The 26,122-nt window shown below is 34.9% G+C and overlaps 1 long non-coding RNA gene across 1 annotated transcript; it reads right to left on the minus strand.

Annotated features, from left to right (window-relative positions):
• Nucleotides 1-17,372: 17,372 nt before the first annotated feature.
• LOC146928968 (uncharacterized) lies at nt 17,373-18,510 on the minus strand. The gene is made up of 2 exons (XR_015005907.1): nt 18,352-18,510; nt 17,373-17,641 (listed from the first exon to the last, which is right to left on the minus strand). It is a non-coding gene; the product is annotated as an uncharacterized LOC146928968 (long non-coding RNA).
• Nucleotides 18,511-26,122: the final 7,612 nt, after the last annotated feature.

The raw sequence follows: 26,122 nt of genomic DNA on the forward strand, positions 1-26,122 counted from the left end.
TAATGAGATTTAACTATTTTTTCAATTAATAATTCCTTGACATGTGTCTTAAGGGCACAAGTTTGTATTTCCCTACTATAAAAAGGATAATATATTATATAAAATACTTTAAATGAAATGAAGGGTAATGAAGGAAAAAGAAGTCTTGAGGAAATAAATCTTTATACTAACAATTTAGAGTTCTTAGAAATAACCTATTCCAAAATCCTCTCCTCTAAAGATGTCCACCTCAACAAAATCCTACTTGGCATTAGTTCCAAAAATTTCTCCTTATTTTTAATACAAGCTTAATAATTATAATTATTATTAAAAACCGTTTTTTATTTAACATTAAATTGTACATAAAATACATAGTTGGTTACAAACAAATAATTATTAATATAATTATTGTTTCGATTAAAATTTATATGTTACATTAAAAAATTGGTACGTTACAATCAAATAATTATTAATATAATTATTGTTACGATTAAAATTTATATGTTACATTAAAAAATTGGAACATTACAATCAAATAATTATTAATATAATTATTGTTTTGATTAAAATTTATATGTTACATTAAAAATCTGTACGTTATAGTCAAATAATTATTAATATAATTAGTATTCGATTAACATTTATACGGTATATTAAAAATTTGGTAGGTTACAAAATTATAATAAATAACTTGAATAAATTATATTTAGAATTTTTGTCCGTTACACTATTAAACGGTATTATTAAATTTCAAATGTTATGAAGTTAATTTTTTGTAGGTTACATGAAATATAATCTAATCGTTTAATGCACATTTTATAATATTAAAGACGTTGATAATATTAATTTTAAAACGGTCAAATTAATAATTAATAGATATTAACCGTTATGGTACTATTTTTCTATATAAATAGTAGCGCCTTTGGGTACGAGTACACAAGAATCACAAAATATAGTTCTTCTTTTTCTATTCTCGGGTTCTCTGATATCTATATTCTAAGTTATTTCTGTAATTTTTTCTATTGCAAGGAAAAATGTCTACGAAACACGACTTCATCTCTGATGTTTCGCCAAGAAAACAATCGTGGACATTGGTTGTGAGGGTTGTTCGTGCTTGGTTTGTTCAAGACTACGAAAATAAAAAACTACCATTTTCCATGGAGTTGGTTCTAAAGGATCGAAATGTACTTTTTTCATATCGTTTTTGTTTTTTGTTTTTTTTGTTTGTTTTTGTTTAAAGTATAGTGTTTTAATCTTTCTTATCTAGGATGATCAAATTGGTGCGTTTATACGATGAACATTGATCTAAAAGTTAAAGGAGCAGCTCCAAGAGGGAATGGTGTTCACGATTTTCTCATTTGATGTTGCTTGCAACAGTGGTTCGTATCGACCATTACGCAGCGAATACAAACTAAATTTCACAATCAACACAAAAGTCAAACTATCTAAAGCTGCTTTGGTCCCAACAAACGTGTATTCGTTTACACATGCACCTAATGTAATTGGAGTCATGGCTGGAGTGTGTGTTTAAAGAGAATATCAATGAGACAGTGGAAAAATTAAGATGAATGTCATTGAACTAGAGTCAAATGGGTTAGCTTGATTTTTTGTAAGTGTATTTTTTAAAACATGTTTATGGTATTAATTAATATTTGTATAATCTTTGACAATTTTGAATAGGTATCACGTTAAATGTACTCTTTTTGGAGAGTATGTTGAAGAGTTGATTTCTTTTCTATCTTATGGTGAATCTCAAAATGTTGTTGTTGCCATTATGTTGGCAAAAATTAAATTGTTTCACGGTAATAATTTATAACCATCAATGTAATTCTTTGGTTATATATATATATATATATATATATATATATATATTTGAATCATATTTTTATCATTACAATAATTTTGAACCCCTATCCCCACCCCTTTTCTAACAACGTGAAAATTTTAGTGTTAAGTTACTTAACATTTAAGATATTATATATTGATGTAGTTGGTGTCTTGCCTAAGGTGGATTTTGTTTGTATGAAGATGTCAAATCAATTATATTAAAAATCCTTCAAGCACAAGATGTGTCTAACAAAGGAAAATACAAAGTTCAAGATGCATAGGTATAAAAGAACCAAATCATGAGGTAGAATAACCAAGACAAGTAGAAGGATTATTCCAGCAACATTGCAACTCAAAATACGAACTAATTTCTTAGCATTTTGCCACCATTAAATGAGAATTATAAATTTATCTAACAACACCATAAACGGGTTCTTGTGACAAAAATGTAAGAATTTATGTCTTTCCAAATAATCCAAATGCAAGTTAACAAAATCAACTAAAAACTAAAATAAACCTTTTTTTTTGAACCGTTGAGAACCATTAAGAGTACTCTCGCAGGAATTAATGAGAAGAACACAATAATTATCCAACCACTTTAGAATATTATGTCGTCAAATATTATCGAAGAATTCACACTAAAAATAAAAAAGATTAACATTTTTCTCTTTCTCACACCTGTCAGAACATAAAAAATGAGTCCATATTTAAAATACTTCATCAAGTTAAGTCATCCTTTATTACATTCAGTTAGTCAAGAGCCTCCACGAAAAGAGAGAGACATTTAGAGGAACTACTTTGTTCCCAATGAGATTTTTTTAGAGCCATAGGTTCATCATGCTCCACCTGCATCATCAGATGATATACCCCTTTGTCAGGGTACCTTTCACCATGATCAATTTTCCATGTTCACTTATCAATGACGCTAGCCTTAAAAGAAATGTTGTCCAACAAAGAACAACACAACAATATATCCCCTGCACCTCCTGCTAAGAAAAATTATATGACATCGTTTCAACCCAATCCGACTCTAACCTACGCATCTCCTTAAATGGCACATAGTTATTTTGAGATAACTAAAAAAGTCTTCTAAATATATTACACAAATGACCACTCTACAACCACGAATCATGGCAAAAAAGTGTATTTTTCTCATTACTATCCACTATCATCAAGTTGTCATCAAACCAATTTCAAATCCCCATCTCCGCCCCTATTTTAGCACTATGGAAGTGTTTCTACCACATATATGCCTAACTGTCCCCACTCTTCACATGAACTCCCTCCAACCTATTCTAATATGCTAAAACTTTAAACCGCAAACTCATTGATCCATATTAGCATCCAAAACAATTCACTTAACAAAGATAAGTTAAAATTCTGCACTATACGAACCTCCAAGCAACAACTATATCGACCAAGAAACACCTTATCCCACTTAACCCAATTGACTTTCCTAGCTTCCACACTCCCTCCACACTAAAAATAACAAGGATTCAATAAAAGAAATTATACTTAAGTGAGCCTTTAAAAATGAAAGAAATTAAACCAACTCTGGTAGGTATTGAAAGAGAATACAAAGATACATTACAAGAACAGAGATATATTCCAAGAACATTGAATTGAATTTGAATGGGTGAACCTAATTTGTTTTTATTTTTTCATTTTAAATATATAGCACATTATAATATTTAATTATTATTTTAATTATTTGTCAATTAATTTTGAAGATATATCAGTTTAAATGTACTATTTTTCTATCTTCAGGGAATTTAAAAAGGAGACTCCGATAAAAATAGTTATATCACTATTAAAATAGTTATATCTTTATAAAATTTAACCTTTTTGGTCTCAATAATCAATGATTTATTGTTTCAATTTTAAATATGATGATAAAGTACAACATAATGTCAAAATTCTGGAATGAAATCAAACTAAAAAAATCAAATAATATTTGAAAAACCTTCCTTAAAAAAAATATTTGAAAACCTATTTTTGCGTAAAACCCGTTAAAGAATTTTAAATAAAATGTATCCCGTGCTTGGCACGGGGAGTTACACCAGTATGAAACAAAGAGAAGATCGGTGGTGTGAAATAGAAAAATGAAAAAGGAAACCCCCTTTTAATAGAAAAAGAAGGGAGAAAGGAGATCTACCAAAAAAAAAAAAAAGAAGGGAGAAAGGAGAAAGCTTAAGAAAGAGAATGTTGTGAAGACAATTTGGATCATCCAATTCGGATCCAATGTCATATCCTTATAATCTGCTCACAAATGTCTCTCCTTAAGACAACTGTCCGATAAAGGTTTTAGGACCAAAACCATAAAATTACACTATAAATACTAATTCATGGGCATGCCTCATGTACCCATACTTTTTTTTACGCTACATCTCTTGTCACCCACGATGTCTATTGACTTTGTAACATCCCGCTCTTTACCTAATGGAATTTTTATCTGACAAACGTATCAGAGGACTAAGATTCATGGAAAACAAGTATGACGAAAATGTTAAGTACGAAGGAAGCTAATATTATGTGATATCAGTCAAACATGGACTTGTGTATCAGTGTCAGGTAAACACGACTGAGACGAAGGGCATTTAAGTAATAGCGCGCAAGGGAGTATATAAGTGGTTTTGGACCAAAAATCTTCATTGTTTTCATGACTTTCTCTCTCTAGGTTTTTGAGAAGAGAATTCTCTCCTCCTTCTCTCTAAGATATGCGCCCTCCTTCCCTCTCCAATCCATCCAAGACTTTCCAAATCATGCAAGAGGTGATCAAACAAGAATCATAGAAGCTTCAAGGGCAAGAAACAAAAAAGAGAATGGATTTAGCTTGGATTCTTGGCTTAGGGTTTGATCTTGGAAAAGCTTGAAACTTGAGGAATCACAAGGATTGTTAGGTGAGTTCTTAGATAGAACCCTCCCTTGGGATTATGTGTTTATTTTTGCAAGAAATCATGAATTATGTTAAGATTAGAAAATATGAGAATTTTATACCCTTGCCTTGATCTTGCTTTGTACATGTTAATATTGCTATGAAAGATGTTTTATTATGTATATATATATATATATATATATATATATATATATATATATATATATGTTGCTGGATGTTTTGGTGCATTGCAGGAACGATTAGGATGAGTTTTGGGTCAAAAATAGCAAAATTTGTACCACAGACCCGAAGAACCACGCTATTAGCGAAATATACGCTAATAGCGAAATTCTTCAGCAAGGGCTACGCCCCAGCTGCGCTAATAGCGTGGCCTTCTGGATGGGCCAGCATGCTTTGGCCTGTTGGTCCATTCTAGGGTCCGTGGTGCGTTCCGATGCTTTTCTTTCAACGTTCTATGACTTTGTAACCCCAAAACAACATCTAATCAATGCACATAACATCAAGCAATCTTCGAATCAAGAATCATGGTAAGCTTAACATGTACATCAAGATAGGCACAAGAGAGTTTAAGCCGATTCATTCGGGTAGTAAGCACTAAGAAAGGGAAAAACTAGAGCCTCGACATAGTAGTCGAGAACTAGCAAGTTAGCAAGAATTTATAGGATGTTAAGACGCGAAGTTTATTATCTTCGCACATGAGCAAGAATAAGTTAGCAAGTATGTTAAGCCATGGATTGATTAGATAATCTCTCCACTATGAATAAGTATGTACAAGCATGAACAAGTATGAACATTTACCGCCAATCGGATTGATCAAGGTTCCGAGGTAAACATGTATGCATGATTAGGTTTAACCTATACGAACGACAAGACTATGATTAATAAGTGTAGGTGGCATGTCTCTTGCTATCCACATCAGGGGGATACAAGGGGTTCTCATGATGAGAACGATTCAAGCCGTAAGGGACCCGCATGTCACCGAGTAAACAAGACGTAGGTGCTCGTGTCTCTTGTTATCCACGCCAGGGGGATACGGGAGGTTCTCGACCTAAGGGGAACGGTTCAAGCCGCAAGGGACCCGCACGACACCGAGGGAGTCCGATGTACGTACATCGGTCATGTATGGGATTGATCTCGGGGTTACTCCACCCGGGACTATCCGTAAAATGAATCAAGATAATAATTGTTTGTTCAACGCTAACCTAATGAATGAACTTAGATACGTTTATGCATGATATGAATATGATTATGTTATGACATGTAGAATGATCCATGCAAGACCATGTTTAAGAACAAGAGCACTAGCTGCTACATGATAAGTATAAGGCATGGAATAGAGCAAGTAAAGAACATGATACCGATGACGATCCTAGGTTTCCCCTAATCGTTCGGTTTAGAATCGTGCCATGATTATGTTATGTTTAGGCCTCGATATGTAGATCGTATCTTTGGCAATGCGGTTTTAGGTTCCCCCTCGACCGCCATGACACGTATAGGAAGTGAAGCCTATAACCAGTTAAGATAAGATTAAGACGGTCTTAGTATGCACAACCGTCTAAGTATGCAAGTCCCCACACACGTATAATCAACCGTCAGGTTGTAATGTAGACACGTGGTGACCGTAGGTTTCCCCTTGAGGTTGCCTTTAGCCTAGGGTTTAGGGGAACTCACTGAGACCTTATGTCTCATCCCAATCCTTATTTGTTTCAGATAAACAGGTTGGATTTGCAAGCTTGAAGTCGGATGGATATTTCATCAAGTGTGCGTGCGTGTCGCTGCAGGACGCTCTGGATTTTAAGGATGAATTATATGTGTATGGTTGAGATGTTTATGTTATCTATGTACGAACGCAATTTGTTGTATAAATATTCATTAGTAAGTAATTTATGTTGTAAATCTTAATGTATCCAGTACTAATAATAACGCACGTGCTAGACTTTCTAGATACGTCTGGTATGGGTGTTACAATTGGTATCAGAGCAGGTCGATTCAGACCGTGCCTTGGGTCATTAAATTACAACTAAGGTAGTGGGACCATTGGGTTCCGGGTAAATGTTCTATTTGTTGGTGTTAGTTGAGCCTGATCAACTCAATTTAACATTCGACGATTAGAACGGATGCCTGAGAGCTGAATAGGACCCAGGAGGAACGAAGTATGTGATGAAGAAGTTTGATCGTTCCAAAAGGTGGCCGGTGAACTAATCAAGTAGAAGTGTGAGTCCTCCGGGAATGTAAGGTATGTTAAGAAGGGACGTTCCAACAATGTCAGGCAAGATGCTAGAGATACTTCGTGTACTCGTAACTGAAGAAGTTGGATATATATATATATATATATATATATATATATATATATATATATATATATCTAATCTTGACCGAAAGATTCGGTAAGGGTTGTTGTTGGAACGGATTTATGATATTCTGGAATGTCAGTACAAGGTTACAAGATAGTAAGAAGTTGGCATATGTTGACGGAGTCAGCAGGCTCTCAGGAATAGCAGTATGTGGATGAAGTTAAGGTTTATGTGGAAGTTCTATGTTAAGAGACATGATGAATAAGACATTAGTTTCTAATGTGCCTAGAATTGAACCGAACGATGTTAATGCTTGTCATGCAAAGGTTATAGAATAGTTTTAAGATGATTGGAAGGAATGATATGCATTGGGATACATTAGGAAATAAGATTTTTATGTAAAATATGATTTTTGGAAAATTGAGTTGAAGAAAATACGCCAATAGCGAAAATTTCGCTAATAGCGAAATTACTCCAGAGGATTTCGCTAATAGCGAACCTGGAGCGAATTTTTCAGTTTTTCCAAAAACTGTCATTTCGTCTCTAGGGTCAGTAGTAGCTATTGGGGGTTGTTTTCACAATCTTTTATATAACAAACATTCTCTATAACATCAAGTATCGAATGCACATCACATCCTATGATTTCTAAGGAAGAAAATGCATGGACAAGTATTAACGGAATCAATCCGGTTTAAGGTAGTTTTGAAAGTTAATGTGTCAAGAGTCAAGATCAAGAGTATAGAAGTTCCATCATTTAGAAGGAAAGTCACCGATGTTTATGCATGAGGAATGAAGCAAGAAATTTAATCGGTGCAAAGTTATAAGAAATCACAAAGTTCTCGGATTATGTGGAATTATGGCGTATCTCTCGAATCTATGTTTTGCTTAATAGACTTGCTAAGGCTCGATATGATGTTAAATCCTATAGTTTAAATAATTTTAGACATATTTATGCGTATGGGTGATTGAAGTTGACATTTTTGAAATTTCCCAAGATTTTCTAGAAACCGGGTTGCTACGACACTTGTAGAGCGAGCTAGACTCACTAGAATCTAGATTTGATGACACATATGTATTATCAACTCATTCTATGATTTTAGAGTAACAACCGGGGCTTAAACTCAGTTTTTGTATATGGTAGAAAATCACCAACGTCAATGACCCGTGCGCTAGTTTACGAAGTTTTCTTTAAAAGAAAAATCAACGAGCAAGCATTGATATGATTAAGCAAAATGTAGTGTGCGAAGATACAAAGGTGCCAGGCTAGAGGTTTAAGAAAGATTTGTTCAAGTGTTAGAGGAGTTGTTAAAGGAATTCGAGTTTCCTCGGAAACAAGTTCAAGTGTGATATGTATGGTAAATGCAACCAGCAAGAACGTAAGGTTTACCCCCAAGTCAAGTATTATGAGTATAAGATAAGTTATCACCAGTTTTGAAATTACAAGACAAGTGTAAGGTTGTGATGTAGGTTGCAACATGGAAGATCTCAAGAAGTAAGTATTCAAGTGGTAAGCATGAATTGAAGTCTCAATTGCTCGAACGGGATAGAGATATGTTAAGCCAACTGGTGGGAATCAGAGTAGCGCCATGGAAGTTAATCGTTAAACACGAGCCATGGGAGTTTTAGTATGTGTGAAGCTTCGTGAAGAATGTTCGGTTGGTAAGGCAAGTTTAGCAGAAGCATCATAAGACAAGTGAGGAGTTCTTGATGCGATAAGTAAGTATGGATGTTTATATAGATAACATTGGCTAAGGTAAAAGTTTTAAGTATGTGTCATCACCTAAGTAAGATGATAATGGAAAGTATGAAAGGTTCAGAAGGTTTCCTCTTGTGATTCATATAATGATCATAGCATCAAGAATGACGACCGGTTTCCGGAAAAGGTATTAACTCTCAAGTGATAACCGAATGAGATAATGTGGAGAATCAAGTTTAGTGTTCCGAAGAAGAGGAATAAGTTTATGTTAAGAGGTCCAAGGATTTCCTATGGATATGTAAGCGGTATGGCAAGTATGTATAACGGTTGAATAAGGGAAGAATTTATCTTCGAAGTTAAGTATGTTATCATGAAAGGAGATGCAACTCTCGAGTTTGTGCAATGAGAATCATACTCTCGTATGCAATACTTGTCGAGTGAAAACGATATTTGTTAAGACATGTTAAGTCATGATTTTAAAACTTTTTAAAGTTAAGATTGGTATTATGGAACTTGGGAACGATGTTTTATTTAAACTCATGGAATTATACATTTTTGAAACTGATGAGATACGTTGTAAGTGAACTCACTTAAGACGTACAAACTTTAAGACGAACTTGTCGTGGACAAGTTTGGGGCGAGTTGTTAAATCTTTTTCAAAATATAGAAACTCGTCCGGTGGTTCTGTGTTGCTTTTACAAATTCAGTTTCAGAAATGATAAAATATTTTTTTTAAGTCATGTATATATATATATATATATATTCGTTCCAAGAACCCAAATACCAAAGTTTAAGAAAATTTCTTCAAGAAAGATTTTAGACACGTATCGCTTTCATTTAACAAGAGACGGCACTTGAAAGTATGTACATGTTATGGGAACAACAATGTTCGTATGAAGCCAATGTCCCACAGGATACATGGAAATGTTTTAAGAATGTTTGATGTATGTGCAAGTAGACTTGTGAGAAAGTTTCAAGAGCATGTGAACCACGATGTTGTTTAATAGATTATCAGATGAAGTGGTGAGTTGATTTCACTTTTTCATGTCAAGCTATATGAGTTACCCATTAGTTTGGATGCGATAAGAATGCAATGAGATTGCAATGAAGTCGAAGGATTTCCTAAGGTTCCGAAAAGAGATAAGAGATTCGTGGAATCGTTTATATGAGTAATACAAGTAAGAAGCATGTATCTCAAGGTACAGTAAGATTATGTATTCATGATAAGTTGTATGTATGAAAGACATTTTATGTTGCAAGTAAGCACTGCAGGCAAACCTGGTATCCGATAGGATTCCAGTTAAAAGGCAAATCCTGAGTGTTCATGTTTACGATAAGATACCCTTATGAATGGTTTATGTTAATCGGGTAAGATCCGAGATTGAGATAATAAGTTTATGTGTAGCAAGGTAAGTTCTAAGTTATGGTATGCTAGGATAACTCTAAGTTTGAGTGAAATTAAGATCAAGAAGGCTATGTTCATTTGCATGTGAGTTAAGAAATAAGATGAGGACATGATACGACGAACTCTATGAATGAGTGTGTATAGAATATGCATGGCTCAGACCATGGATGATAAGTTTTTGTCATGAGGATTGGTAGTCGATCTTTAAATTTCGAGGATGAAATTTTTTTAAGGGGGGTAGACTGTAACATCCCGCTCTTTACCTAATGGAATATTTATCTGACAAACGTATCAGAGGACTAAGATTCATGGAAAACAAGTATGACGAAAATGTTAAGTACGAAGGAAGCTAATATTATGTGATATCAGTCAAACATGGACTTGTGTATCAGTGTCAGGTAAACACGACTGAGACGAAGGGCATTTAAGTAATAGCGCGCAAGGGAGTATATAAGTGGTTTTGGACCAAAAATCTTCATTGTTTTCATGACTTTCTCTCTCTAGGTTTTTGAGAAGAGAATTCTCTCCTCCTTCTCTTTAAGATATGCGCCCTCCTTCCCTCTCCAATCCATCCAAGACTTTCCAAATCATGCAAGAGGTGATCAAACAAGAATCATAGAAGCTTCAAGGGCAAGAAACAAAAAAGAGAATGGATTTAGCTTGGATTCTTGGCTTAGGGTTTGATCTTGGAAAAGCTTGAAACTTGAGGAATCACAAGGATTGTTAGGTGAGTTCTTAGATAGAACCCTCCCTTGGGATTATGTGTTTATTTTTGCAAGAAATCATGAATTATGTTAAGATTAGAAAATATGAGAATTTTATACCCTTGCCTTGATCTTGCTTTGTACATGTTAATATTGCTATGAAAGATGTTTTATTATGTGTATATATATATATATATATATATATATATATATATATATATATGTTGCTGGATGTTTTGGTGCATTGCAGGAACGATTAGGATGAGTTTTGGGTCAAAAATAGCAAAATTTGTACCACAGACCCGAAGAACCACGCTATTAGCGAAATATACGCTAATAGCGAAATTCTTCAGCAAGGGCTACGCCCCAGCTGCGCTAATAGCGTGGCCTTCTGGATGGGCCAGCATGCTTTGGCCTGTTGGTCCATTCTAGGGTCCGTGGTGCGTTCCGATGCTTTTCTTTCAACGTTCTATGACTTTGTAACCCCAAAACAACATCTAATCAATGCACATAACATCAAGCAATCTTCGAATCAAGAATCATGGTAAGCTTAACATGTACATCAAGATAGGCATAAGAGAGTTTAAGCCGATTCATTTGGGTAGTAAGCACTAAGAAAGGGAAAAACTAGAGCCTCGACATAGTAGTCGAGAACTAGCAAGTTAGCAAGAATTTATAGGATGTTAAGACGCGAAGTTTATTATCTTCGCACATGAGCAAGAAGAAGTTAGCAAGTATGTTAAGCCATGGATTGATTAGATAATCTCTCCACTATGAATAAGTATGTACAAGCATGAACAAGTATGAACATTTACCGCCAATCGGATTGATCAAGGTTCCGAGGTAAACATGTATGCATGATTAGGTTTAACCTATACGAACGACAAGACTATGATTAATAAGTGTAGGTGGCATGTCTCTTGCTATCCACATCAGGGGGATACAAGGGGTTCTCATGATGAGAACGATTCAAGCCGTAAGGGACCCGCATGTCACCGAGTAAACAAGACGTATGTGCTCGTGTCTCTTGTTATCCACGCCAGGGGGATACGGGAGGTTCTCGACCTAAGGGGAACGGTTCAAGCCGCAAGGGACCCGCACGACACCGAGGGAGTCCGATGTACGTACATCGGTCATGTATGGGATTGATCTCGGGGTTACTCCACCCGGGACTATCCGTAAAATGAATCAAGATAATAATAATTGTTTGTTCAACGCTAACCTAATGAATGAACTTAGATACGTTTATGCATGATATGAATATGATTATGTTATGACATGTAGAATGATCCATGCAAGACCATGTTTAAGAACAAGAGCACTAGCTGCTACATGATAAGTATAAGGCATGGAATAGAGCAAGTAAAGAACATGATACCGATGACGATCCTAGGTTTCCCCTAATCGTCCGGTTTAGAATCGTGCCATGATTATGTTATGTTTAGGCCTTGATATGTAGATCGTATCTTTGGCAATGCGGTTTTAGGTTCCCCCTCGACCGCCATGACACGTATAGGAAGTGAAGCCTATAACCAGTTAAGATAAGATTAAGACGGTCTTAGTATGCACAACCGTCTAAGTATGCAAGTCCCCACACACGTATAATCAACCGTCAGGTTGTAATGTAGACACGTGGTGACCGTAGGTTTCCCCTTGAGGTTGCCTTTAGCCTAGGATTTAGGGGAACTCACTGAGACCTTATGTCTCATCCCAATCCTTATTTGTTTCAGATAAACAGGTTGGATTTGCAAGCTTGAAGTCGGATGGATATTTCATCAAGTGTGCGTTCGTGTCGCTGCAGGACGCTCTGTATTTTAAGGATGAATTATATGTGTATGGTTGAGATGTTTATGTTATTTATGTACGAACGCAATTTGTTGTATAAATATTCATTCGTAAGTAATTTATGTTGTAAATCTTAATGTATCCAGTACTAATAATAACGCACGTGCTAGACTTTCTAGATACGTCTGGTATGGGTGTTACAGACTTGAGCATCAGAGTCCTGCTTTTTATCCAAACAGTATTGCTCAGTCCCAAAGTAAAATACCAAACTACCCCTACGCATGTTAACATGCGCAAGTACATAATGTACGTAACTTAAGTTACGTAGCGTGACTTAAGTTGCGCTAGTACAAAGTTTCACGTGATCCCTAGGATATGTTGCCTGACTTAACACACGCTGATGCTAGTCACGCAACTTAACTCACGCAAGCACAAAGCCTATTCACGCAACTTAACTCACGCTAGTATTAACACTAGTGTGACTTAACTCACGTTGCTGTTGGTGCAATGTTGGCAGCAGAGCAGAACCAGAACAGCATGACAGTGGCCACTAGCTACTGTTGTGTTCCTTCATTCCCTGTTTACAGAACATGCATTCATTGATTCAACCAAAACTCTTAATTTAGAGAACATGCATTCATTAAATAATAATTTAGAAATGCAATTTTAACGAAAATTAACGCAAATGTCATAAAGAGGCGCAACCGCGCAAATGTAAATATCATACAAAAAGTCGATAAAATACTACAAATATATCCAAAAAGTCATAAAATCTAATCCTAAAATAAGGCACTACTGGTCCTCCTGTGGACTCCTAGACCTCCTCCTCGGAACCGGATGCTGCTCAAACACGCTATAGTCGGTACGGAGGCCCTCCAAAATGCCAAAGAAGACTGGATTAGAAACCACCTCTGGAATCACCATCGCATGCTCCACTCTCTCTCTCTCATGTTGCCGATGACCTGCAATGGATCGGGAGGATGTCTGGCCCACTCCTGGTCAACAAGGATATCCTGGTAGACAGGTCTCGGCATGACAATATCAGGCTCTGGAGCAGGGTTGACGATGAGAGGATGGGACACACGGTAGAACCACCTCATGTACCTCTCTGTATGCTTCCAAGGCTCGTCGTCTGGGACCTAGGCACCTCTCCGCTGGTGGGGAACGACATGCAGAGCAAACTCCAAGAAGGCAGCAGCCACATCTGCTGCGGCAAGAGGCATAACATCAGTAGGAGGTCGGGGAACCCTCTGAACATGTCCGTACTGCCTCAGCACCCGCTCCGGCAAGTGACGCACCATCCTCTGACTGCCTGCCATGATCCATCCGGAGTACCAGCACACGTCATGAAAAGGCGTCACGTCTCGTCGGTGCTCGTACGGCCTCCAGGTGACATGACAATGCTCCATCGAGTCCAACAAGCCTCTGAAGTGGTCAGCATGAACAAACCCCCTTTGAGGTTTCCATCTACCCACATACGGGTTCTCCCGGTCGTAATCTAAATATTTGGACCTCGGGACCACATGTCTGAAGTGAGCTATAACCCATCCCTGCAAACACAAAGAGACAAAATATATACATGTCATAACAGGCACCTATACATTATAAAATTTATGTTTAACTTAAAAAAAGAGGAAAAAAAATATATTACCACAAGCAAGCTCATGTAACCACCAACTGAGCCAACATTTGCGTCTGAGGTCAAATTCAGCTGCTCATACAAGAATGCAAGTCCCATCGCGTCCCATGACCACATGCCTATGTTAGCCAAATCCCGAATGGCAAGCATCCATAGCAGACTAACGGTTTTGCTGTTCTTGCCGGCAAAAAGGGTGTAGCCAAGCAAGAGCAACAAAAACGCCTTCACACAGGCGGGCCTAATACGACTCAGCTCCTGCTCCTCCTCCTCCTCCTGTGATAAATCCTCCCCCAGCAAATGGTTGCACCTATTCAACAGGTAGTCATACTGGTCTTTCAGGGCCGTGTATGAGACAGATGCACCAAAATCAGCCACATAACCAACCGCAGCTTCCACCGGAAACAGCAGGTGGGTCACCAGCATATCCATAGATGTGTCATGATCTAAATCCTCCTCATGAATCAGCCGTCCAGCGACGGGGATGCCTAGGAGACAATGGACATCATCCAGTGTGATGGTCATCTCCCCAACAGGCAGATGGAAGTTGCTGGTCTCCTGATGTCATCTCTCAGCCATGGCACACACTAAACCGTGGGAGATTTTGTCGTACCCAGTCAGAAGGAGGGGCCTTAGACCCGATCTATCAACCGGTTCCCAGAACCAAGGGTTAGCATCTGCCGGCATTGGAAGGGACAGGGAAGAAAGCTCCAGTTTCCTCCCGTGAGAGATGCCTTTCATCTTACGATTCGCTTGCAACTGAAATACAACAAAAATATAATTAAATATGTTAAATAAACATGAAATAGTAAACTATAAATATTCTACGTAAAATAAACATGAAATAATAAACTATATATATTATACGTAAAATATTATACGTAGAATAAACTATATATATTATACGTAAAATATTATACGTAGAATAAACTATATATATTATAAGTAAAATAAACTTCACATAATAGTAAAATAAACTTCACATAATAGTAAAATATCATTAAATTAAATAAAACAAATTATACTTACTCTTTTATCGTTCCAAAGCTTGCATGCCACGTGTCTACCGAAGTCCGGTAAAAGTGACAACTCGTAAGGCCCCCCTGGAAAGCCCCCATCCTCGTCATCCATAACTGGCTCTGCATGATGCTGCTCAGGATCCTGCTCAGGATGATGCTGCTGAGGAGGCTGCTCAGGATGCTGCTGCTCAGGAGGGTCGACAAACTGATGCTCAGGCTGATACCCCTCCTGAAACTGATGCTGATACTCATACCCCTCCTGATAGTGATAACCCGGCTAAAATCCAGCCTGCTCCTGATAATGCTGATCCTGATAAGCCAGCTCCTCAAACTGATGCTGATACTGTGGGGGGTCCATAATCTGGGATGGACCTGTCTGTGACGTCGATCCCCCCGCAGCATCAACAGTAGCACTGGTAGTAGCAAGACTCGTGGCCCCCACTCTCCCTCGACCTCGACCCTCCGGAGGATATAGTGCTTGCTTCTCCCTACGGGCACTACTAGTAGGGACCGTCCTCCCTAACCTAAGCCTATCAGGCCTCTCCTGCTCAGACATATCTGCACAAAATCAAAAAATATTTAACACATTTTCACATAATTTAGACAGCAACATACGTGTAATCTTTAACAATACAACAACAACACTATAATGTCGACAGTGACATTTGAATCCATAAACTACCACATTGCAGTCAAATTAACTATAATCAACATTAACAAACATAACTCTAACTAATTACATCACTAACAATCCAATAAAGCAAAAAAATTATCATTGACACATTTCACCGAACACGTAGTGTGCATTTTTCAAACAACTATGTAATCTAGCATTTTCAAAACCCTAAACTACCACGTTGTACCCTAAATAACATCTAAACAACAATTCCTAAGTTAAATCATCACTAACAACCATAATCTTTAACATGCAAGACAATTTTTTAAAAACCTAAAAATGTTAATTTTATACTAAAATTCGAAAATTTCAACCAAAATAATGCAAAGACGTAGTTTAATAATCACTTACTTGATATTGTGAAAGAAATTCGGTTTGAATGGCGCAAGAATGGTGAAATTTGGATTTGGGGGTGAAATTTTCGTGTTTGTGAAAAGTTGGAAATGGAGGTTCTGTGTTGCTGAAAACCAACTTAAGTAACGCTGCGCAACTTAAGTTACGTTGCGCAACTTAAGTTGCGTGACCGTTATAACTAACACATGTTAACTTGCGTGGCGTGAGTTAACATGCGTAGGGGCGTTAAGATAATTTACTTTGTGAATGAGCATTACTGTTTGGGTAAAGAGCAGGACTCTGAGCATCAAACTGTGTACAAGTATACCACCCAGGGGCGGACCTTAACTAGGCCCACTGTGGCAAGTGTCACACCAGCCAGTCCAGGCCCATTTTAATATTTTTGTTAATTGGACACTGCCTTTTGCTTTTGGCTCATATTCTGAACGTTACTTTGTTAAAAGTAACACACCAATGGACCCACCAAGCAAAGCTTTGTTTACTTGTATATTTTGAGCTTGTAGACTCTTTATTTATAACATAGCTCACCTCTCAATGTATTAAAATTAGCCGATGTGGGACTAAGTTTAATCTTGCTTTAACCTTAGTGTTGAGTTTTTGTTTTTTGGTAATATGTAGGCAATCTTTTCGTATTCTTTAAACTACAATCTGTTTTAGATCATCTCTCCTTTTCCTTCTTCTTTTTTATATAAAATAAAATTGAAATTGATTTTAGCTTTTGGTTACAAAACATTAATTATTTGACAAAAAATTGTGCCCCACTAATATTGTAAGTCCAGGTCCGCCCCTGATACCACCCCCATCCACTGAAGAGGAAGGTTGTTGTTGGAGGAGGAATCCTACTCAAAGGTCATTCAACACCACCATCCAAAGATCGCAGGTCCGACAAGATCAAATAAGTTAAGAGTTAAGACATTTAGTTTGAGGTAGCTGATGGTGCTGAGCTATTACTCATATTCAAACTATTATCTGGGGTGGTGCATGCATAAGGATGTTTCGTGCGTGAGTACGTATTGTACTCCATTTAATTTAATTAGCCTTTGGTTATGGAAATTAAAATGATTAAATAAGATTGTAATTGCGGAGTAAAGAAACAAACTAGCATCACGACATAATTGATAATTAGTTGCTATAACAATTATTTGTATACATGTCATACATAGAAAAACTAATTTCAAACAGCTATTACAAAAAGTACAACAATGAAACGATCACGAAACATATATATCACATCCTAAGATACAGTAACTTATTATCAACCTAGGGAATAGTGGCCATTATCACATCCTGAATCTTGTGACATTCTCTATGCTGCATATATTCCTAATAGTTGTGTCCCCTTGGAAAGTCTCTATCTGCAATTGTTAATGCTGCAAAGTAACCAATACAAACAAATATTTCAATTCGTAATCATTCAAAATATGTTTACATGTTCAACGCATGTTCCTTATATTTTTGTATTTCCAAATTAAAATATGATTATGATTAGGTTGATATTTTAAAAATTATTATTATAATTATAAATTTATTATAAAATAGAAGCATATGCATCAATGACATAGTACCATAAAAAATATTGTTTCAAGGACAGAGACTGGTATCAAACTTTTTTCCGTCAAAAAAAAAAAAGAGACTGGTATTAAGTATTTTAACGTATGTTATATGAAATAAAAACATGAATCTAATTGAAATGAATTGGATGAAATTACCATAAAAAAACGAAAATAAAAATGGTCCTCTTGCTGTATGTACTCCTCTAATTTTTAGTTATTTTCCCATTTTGTATTATTTAAAAATAAAAAGAAAAATAAAACTGTCAATGATTTTTTGTTAATATCGAATCAGTTCAAAATACCCTAATTTGATCCAAGGCTGAAAAAATATTTTGACTAAAACGTTACTTTCCTTTCCTCTCAATAAATAAGCTTACGAATTAATAACATTTAAACTTAACTAAATTTTAACCCATGTTCAATAGATGTTATAAGCTAACTATATGTGTAAACTTCGTTGTAAAGCATGTATATAATTGAAATATAAATTATATGAAAGTGGAAGAATTGAAAGGTTTAAAACTTACGAGACTTGGATGGCTGAGGCTTAGGGTTAGGTTTATCGGTCCTCGAAACCAAACGCCTTACTTTGGTGGCAAGAGTAGGTGAAAGAAAATAATCAAGAAATGAAACCATTTTCTATGCTTTTCCTCAGTCAAGATGAGTGTTCTATTTCTGTGTATTGAAACAAGATTGTCTATAAAGTAGGTATTTATAAAGTTTATAACTTCAACATTTTTCATGCGGTCAAAACATTATGGTCTTTGTCTTATCCACGTCAACTTCTGGTTTCCTCAATTTGTTTTTGTTTATATTAAGCAATCACACTACTTGCATGCATTTGGATTAGGTCTTATTCATTTAATATTAAAAGTTGTTTAATAACAAATTTAACTAATATTTTTCCATGTTTCAAAAAATTATCTACAATTTATTTAAGCATGTTTGGAGGGTGGCGACAAAATTAGAGATACAATTCTAGTTTCGAACCCCGAACACTACAAATGTTTATATAGGATATTCTAATCTGTTTATATAGGATATTCTAATCTACTGGGTCTGTCAAAAAAAATTCATTGAGTACCGATGATTAATTGGCCAATTGCAAATTATTATTAATAATGGTGAAACTTCATCAAGGTGAATGAATTTATTTATCATCCCAACTTGAAAACAATTCTTTTAAAGGTATTGTTGTCCAACACTTTAGTTAGATAATCTGCATGGTTGCCTTGAGAAGAGATATATGAAATGCAAATTAAACTATTATCTAATTTTTCTTTGATGAAGGTGTCTTACAACTTCAAGACATTTGATTTTATCATGAGCTATGCTAATAACATATTTATTATCAAAATAAAGACTCATTGGTTCATCGTCACCTTTTATCCTCCAGTGTTCCACGATGCTTTTCAGCCATAATATATAGTTTGCATATCCCATGTGCCATTACCCTCAACCCTGCTTCAACACTAGATCTAGATACCACACTTTGTGTTTTACTCTTCAAAGTCAAAAGATTACTACCCATAAATGTGCAATATCTTGTAGTTGATCTCCTATCCACAATTGACCTTCATAGTTAGCATTAGTATATGCTTCAAGTCACATTACAAAATATCTTGACTCAATAATTAGAGATTTGTAAACATTACAGTAGATTGATTATCAACTGATGAAATAGTTTTCTTCGTATTAGAGGGAGAAAGTAGGCAACGGAATATATAAAGAAGAAGTTCAAATGAATCATTTGAAATGAATTACCACATCTTGATCCTCATATATATCAATGTGAATCAGAAGTTCAAAATATTATTTCATTAGAAAAGTTAAAAAAAAAACTCATAAATCAGTGTGAACCTCAACTGCGCCTGAAGCGTGGTAGACCAGTCGGTTCCACAAACAAAGAATATGAAAATTCCAAAAGAGAAATCTTACTAAGGTGGTCTGATTTCCCTAGATCCCTAACCCTAATGCAGCCCTAACATCCCAAGATGACAAATTTAACCTTGAATAAGAAGTTTTTTCCCTCCTTAATCATCACATTAATGAGCAATTAACTACTACTTAACATTGTCTTCACCAATTTAATTTTGCACGTTTTTTGTTACCTAGAGCCATGCCAATAATAAATGCAAACATGAAAAAACGTGCAAGACGCGGGACTCTGGAAGTGTTTAGTTGCACGCCTTTGGGACCTAGGAGACATCATTTAATTCTTGGTTTTTTTGTGTTTCTACATGTTATGTTCACGCCAACTAAGAACCTTATGTCATTCCTATAAATTGGTGATACCATTTGGTCTGTTTGGCTATTATCTCAAGTTAGCGCACCTGCATACAAAAGCTCAGTAAAGAATATTTGATATCTTGAGCTCTTTTTAAGCGCATCTATGGCAACCAAAGGTCTGTATTTGCCTCAACCAATTTTTTTCACATGGACAGCTATATGTTGCATTGTCAAGAGTTACATCAAGGAAAGACTTTAAGATATTGATTATTAATGATGAAGGGGAAGATAGTTATGTCACATCTAATGTAGTTTACAAAGAAAATTTTCAAAATGTACTTTGATTTTTTGTTTAACTGTTTGACTTTCTTATAAAAAAATTCATGTATGTCACATTGATCGATCAATGATACATGATATCCTAGAATGGTTTATTTTTCAATTTTCTTGAGTTGATTGTAATCAAAATATATTGATCAATAATCTATAACAGACCCACGCGACAGCGCGGGGTCAAGAGTCTAGTTTCAAATAATTTATCTTTTAGTTCCAACAGAACTGATCAGATACCTAAAGTTGATGTAAACAAACAGATCTCGATAAATTATGTTAAGAATAAAATGCAATGGAATCGGAAAAAAGTCAATGTTAACTATATGTTAAAAATGATAATGACGATCATGAATCGAGTTTATTAAAGACTATTGACAATACAATGATTGACATAATAAAAAGATGTATTTTATACAAAATCAAACTAGCTTTGCAAAGCTAATGGTTTTTAGACCAATAAAATTAGAATCTCGAATTATTTATATATAAAGTTGGGCTTATTGTTCAAAAGTATTGGTGAAAACCCACAATTAGTTTTGAAGAAATGTATTCACCTGAAGTGAATTCAAATACATTATGATATTTGATTAAGTCTAGCACACCTTGAAAGGCTCAATCTATATATGAAGTACATGTTACAATATATTTAATGATTCTCTAACATTTTTGTATAAAATTCCCTGAAGGAATTAATTTTATCGAGTGATACAATTCATATTCTTAAAGAGATTACTTAATCAACTTGAAATATAGAAACAGGTTGTATAATATTTTTAGTGAATATTTCCTAAAAGAGAGATATAAAAGGGAGATTAGTCACTTTAGTCCCTGAATAGGAAAGGAGTCGTCACTTTAGTCCCTGAATGGAGATAAATTGCAAAATAGTCCCTGAATGTAGACTCTGTTAGTCAATTTAATCCCTGAATGTAGACTCTGTTAGTCACTTTAGTCCCTGAAATTGACCAACAGAGTTTACATTCAGGGACTGTTTTGCAATTTCTGCATTCAGGAACTAAAGTGACTACTCTTTTCCCATTCAGGGACTAAAGTGACTAATTCCCCGATATAAAATGATATCATTTGTCCATTTTAAAATAAATCTGAGACCTTCTAAAGAGTTTTTGAAAGTTAATTTCTTAAAGAAAATAAAGTGAGATAAAATATGTAGTGAATGTGAATATTCATGTGAAATTACAAGTTGAGTATTTGAAGAATAACACTTTTGTTAATCATGAAGCTTATATAGCATGGTGCTAAAATGATAATATATGGAAGAATCTCATTTGTTGTACACTCGAATGGTTGTAAAGTCAACGTAGATAAAGATTGTTTGAAATTTGAGTAACTAATGAAGAACTAATTGGTTATGAAATACCATATTTTAGTTTAATCGAGGGACAATAATGTACCTTGATAATTATTCATGTTATCATATAATATTTGTTATTTTAGATATGCAGGTTATTTGCTTAATCCTCAACATTAATGTGCTTTATTGAGATCTATGAGTGAACACGTAGAAGAAATAACTTACGGTTTATCTTCCAGACAAATGACTACAACAATGCGTTATAGATATAATATCATGCACATTGCTAAGTTGAAAGGATGTTACATTAGGAGATATATAACAAAAGCATATTTTTTTCAACGTTCTTTTTCACATATGATCTTCAAAAGAGTGGTGATCTAAACATTCAAGAAATTTGTTCGCGTGATAATCTTGAATACATTTTAGAAAGTAACTCCCAAGTAAAATGTTTGAGAAACTGGTACAAAATATTGGTAATCATCATCTCAGATATAATTGTTTGGTTGACGGGGAGAAATATCATGCGCTCTTTTTTTCTTCATCATGGTATTGTCTCATTGGATTTTCCTGGTAACGTTTTTAACAAGGCAGATAAATCGGATATTGTACTCTTTTCCCTTCATCGGGATTTGTTTTTCCTTCAAGGTTTTTTTTGTCGTAAGGTTTTAATGAAGCATATCTTCGATGGATATCCAAGGGAAGAGTGTTATGAATACTAAAGTTAGTGGATGTCCATCCTTGATCTTCCACATTCTTATAACTCCCAAATAAATTGTTAGTAGTCTTTAATTATATTTGATCATTTACTTGCTTATTTGTGTCCTATAAATAGGACTCATGTTTCTTGACAAAAAAAATAAAAATAGGACTCATGTTTTAGTGTAAATACACACTTATGAAAGGAATAATACAAAATATCTCATCTTCTCCATTTTTGATCTTTTTAGTCTTTTGAATAACATAGAGAAAGAAGAACTCTTCTCTCTCTTCTCTTTCATCCTCTCTTCCAGCCTTCCACCGCCTCCTTTTACCTTTCTTCTGCTTCACAATCCAAACACAACTAGCGCCATGTAGATGTGGGTTCTGGTGGTACGATCGGCTGGTTATTCACCGCGTCACCACCTCCACGGTCCCTTTTGGGATTGTGTTAGCAACCTCCGGTGTCACCACCGTCAAAGTTTTCTTTGTGTTTTCTTAAACCTCCATGGCAGTTCTCCTTGTCTCTGTTCACATTTGGGTCAAAGACAGTTGCAACTCATGCTGATAGTGACTTCAACGGCGGTGGTTAGGCGGTCCGCTGCCATCACCGTCAAATTTTCTAGAAAACTAGCTAGCTAAAGCCTCTTCAAAACGTGTGGTTGGTGTTGGTTCTGGAAGATGGGTTTGAGGTTAGATCTTGGTGCTGTTTTTTTTTTTTTTTTGAAATAGAGATGGATTGGTGGAAGTCACACCTTGTCATCATGTTCTATTCAAAGAGTGTTGATTCTTTGATTTTGTCTTGGTTCCGAGAGCTTGATCTAGTTTGAAGTTGCGGGTTTAATTCCTTCAAAATTGGGCAGGAATTCGCACTGTATTGCTCAAATGGGAGACAACTTTACGATCTGATTGATTTAGGTCGCTTTGTGGTCGTTAACTTGTTGCAGTCGTTTCGTCTCAGGAAGTGGTGGGTTTGTGAATCTATTTTGTTTCTATGTTGGCGGACAATTTCATGTGCCAGTTTTGATACGGGGAACACACTTCATTGATTATGAGAGAATGCTCATACACCAGTTTTTTGCAATTTGGTTTCCTGCCCCGCGTTGGGTTCGTCAGATTGTGCTTGTGGTGAATGAGGTTGTTCGCTTCAGCTCCCAGTTCTCTATTTATTTTATTATATACTCGTTAGGGTTGTTCCTAAAAGGTGTAGTTTGATTCTGGTTGTTTTCCCTTTGAGGGTTGTTTTGCACTTTTGTTTGATATCAATGGGTCAAGTTTACGTCCCCCTAATCTTTTGTACTTTTTATTTATTAATTATATTTTCTTTTCTCTTAAAAAAATTGTTATATATAGCTCATATTATAACAAGAACATAATTTATTTAATAAGTTATGATTTGAGAAATAAGTATTTTGGAAGTGAGGAAGGTAAAATTAGAATGGTGGGAGTGAGCTAGTATGGGTAAAATTAAGTGTTTATTTATACCATATATAAAGATAATATATGGTTTTGGGATAACTTTTTTCACTTTCAATTACACCATTAAATATGTTTCTCTATAAGAATGATATATTGTTGATGTCATTAAAAAGATAAGAATTTATATTATATTGTTGGTGTCGTTATTAATAGAAGATATATTTTCATAAATAAATAAAAAAGGAAGGTAAATACTATAAAATAAAAACGAAATGCATTTTTATATGTATTATCAATAATAGATATTTTTTTTGTCAAAAAAAAAAAACAATAGATATTTATTTCCTTATTTAAAAAAATATATATTTATTTGCTAAAAAACAATGGATGTTTATTACGTAACTTTATGTATTATTTTAAATTTATAAAAGATAAAATTGAGTTTAGATAAAATAATAACGGTAAAATGGAGGAAAACAATGATCAGCTATATATAAGTTCAGATGTTATGTGAAATAACATCTGAAAAATAAGTTTGTAAAATAAGTTATAAGTTCGTGAGAAAAATGATGTTTATTAAACAAAACATTTTTAGTCATGTAAACTTATAAACTATTAGATAATTTATTGATATTGCCAAACAAACCCCTAATAGGAGGGATTTGACTAAATTTTGTGATATTATTCATTATTGTAAAACTATCATTTTTTTATTTTTTTTAAGCTTAATTGCATGTTTGGTCCCTTATGTTTATTTTAGTTTTCAAGTTGGTCCCTTACGTTTTGAAAGTTTCAAGTTTGTCCCTTACGTTTTAAAAGTTTTCAAGTTGGTCCCTTACGTTTTGAAAGTTTCAAGTTAGTCCCTTATGTTTATTTTAGTTTTCAAGTCGGTCCAAAACATAAGGGACCAACTTGAAAACTAAAATAAACATAAGGGACCAACTTGAAAACTAAAATAAACATAAGGGACTAACTTATTCCAACATGAGCAACGTTTTGGACCAACTTGAAACTTTTAAAACGTAAGGGACCAACTTGAAACTTTCAAAACGTAAGGGACCAACTTGAAAACTAAAATAAACATAAGGGACCAAACATGCAATTAAGCCTTTTTTTTATATAAATTATAATGTTTGAGATTGGAGATTGTTAGAAGGTAGGGATGACAATTGGACCCATGTCTGATAGGTACCCTCAAACAATATCCACAATGGGTAGGGTAAAACCCCACTTTCATGGGTATGGGCACGGGTAAGGGTAATATACTGCCCAGCCCCGCAACCATGCATATGCATATTTATATAATATCATAAATAATTTATTTATTTTTGGAGTATAATTAATTAATTTATTTAGCTATTTAAGCCTAAACCTAAACTTAAACCAAAAAAACTACTTAATACAATAGCAGCTCCATCCTGCTGTTGTACAATTTTTTAGAGATATTTTGGATGTTTTTTATTTGACTAAATACTACCATTCATACTATTTTATGAGTTAATTTTTAAAAATTTGGACCATAGTTTTATTTCAATTGTGATGCTTTTATTGTCTTTTCATAGTTAAAGTGCGGGTAATGGGTGCGGGTATGGGCAGTTATGTACCCATAAGGTATGGGGAAGGACCCTAAAGTTGTTACCCACGAGGGTAAGTGTACAAGTACGTGTATTTTTTACAATTGCGGGTATGGGGAAGGGCGCTGTAGTACCATACCCATAGGGTACCCATATGATATTATTCATTATTGTAACCTTGTCATTTTTTATTTTTTTATATAAACTATAATGTTGAGATTGGAGATTGTTAGAAGGTATATAAATGGGACCTGGATTTGGTGCTGTAATAATTGCACGCAATTTTAAATCTTGACCGTTCATTAGAGATTGAACGGTTAAGATTAAAAGCTGTGTCTTTTTAATAAAATAATCTTAACCATGTAGTTTTGATCAGACGGCTGATATGCTTAACAACATACTATTACAGCAGGAAATCTATTTCCATGTAAATGAGGTTGTTTATGCTCAAATATCTGGTTCATATAGCAACGGTATGCTATAATCATTGTTTCCTAAATAAATATGTTAATCTCGTGTGAATGCAAAGTTATGACTTCCATGCATACTCATAGACCTGATCCACCAATGTGAAAACGGAACACGTCGATAACATTTTGACTACACTATTATATTTCATGTTTTGACAAACTGAAACTACGAAAGTTTTATTTTTTGACAATTGAAACTACGAAAGTTGAATAATGCAATTGGAACACGCAATCAATGTTATATTTTAGACATGAAGAATATTTC

The sequence above is a fragment of the Medicago sativa genome, chromosome 4 (genome assembly GCF_051527215.1).
Source record: "Medicago sativa cultivar Bolivia chromosome 4, Bolivia_mono, whole genome shotgun sequence".
Taxonomy (NCBI): domain Eukaryota; kingdom Viridiplantae; phylum Streptophyta; class Magnoliopsida; order Fabales; family Fabaceae; genus Medicago; species Medicago sativa.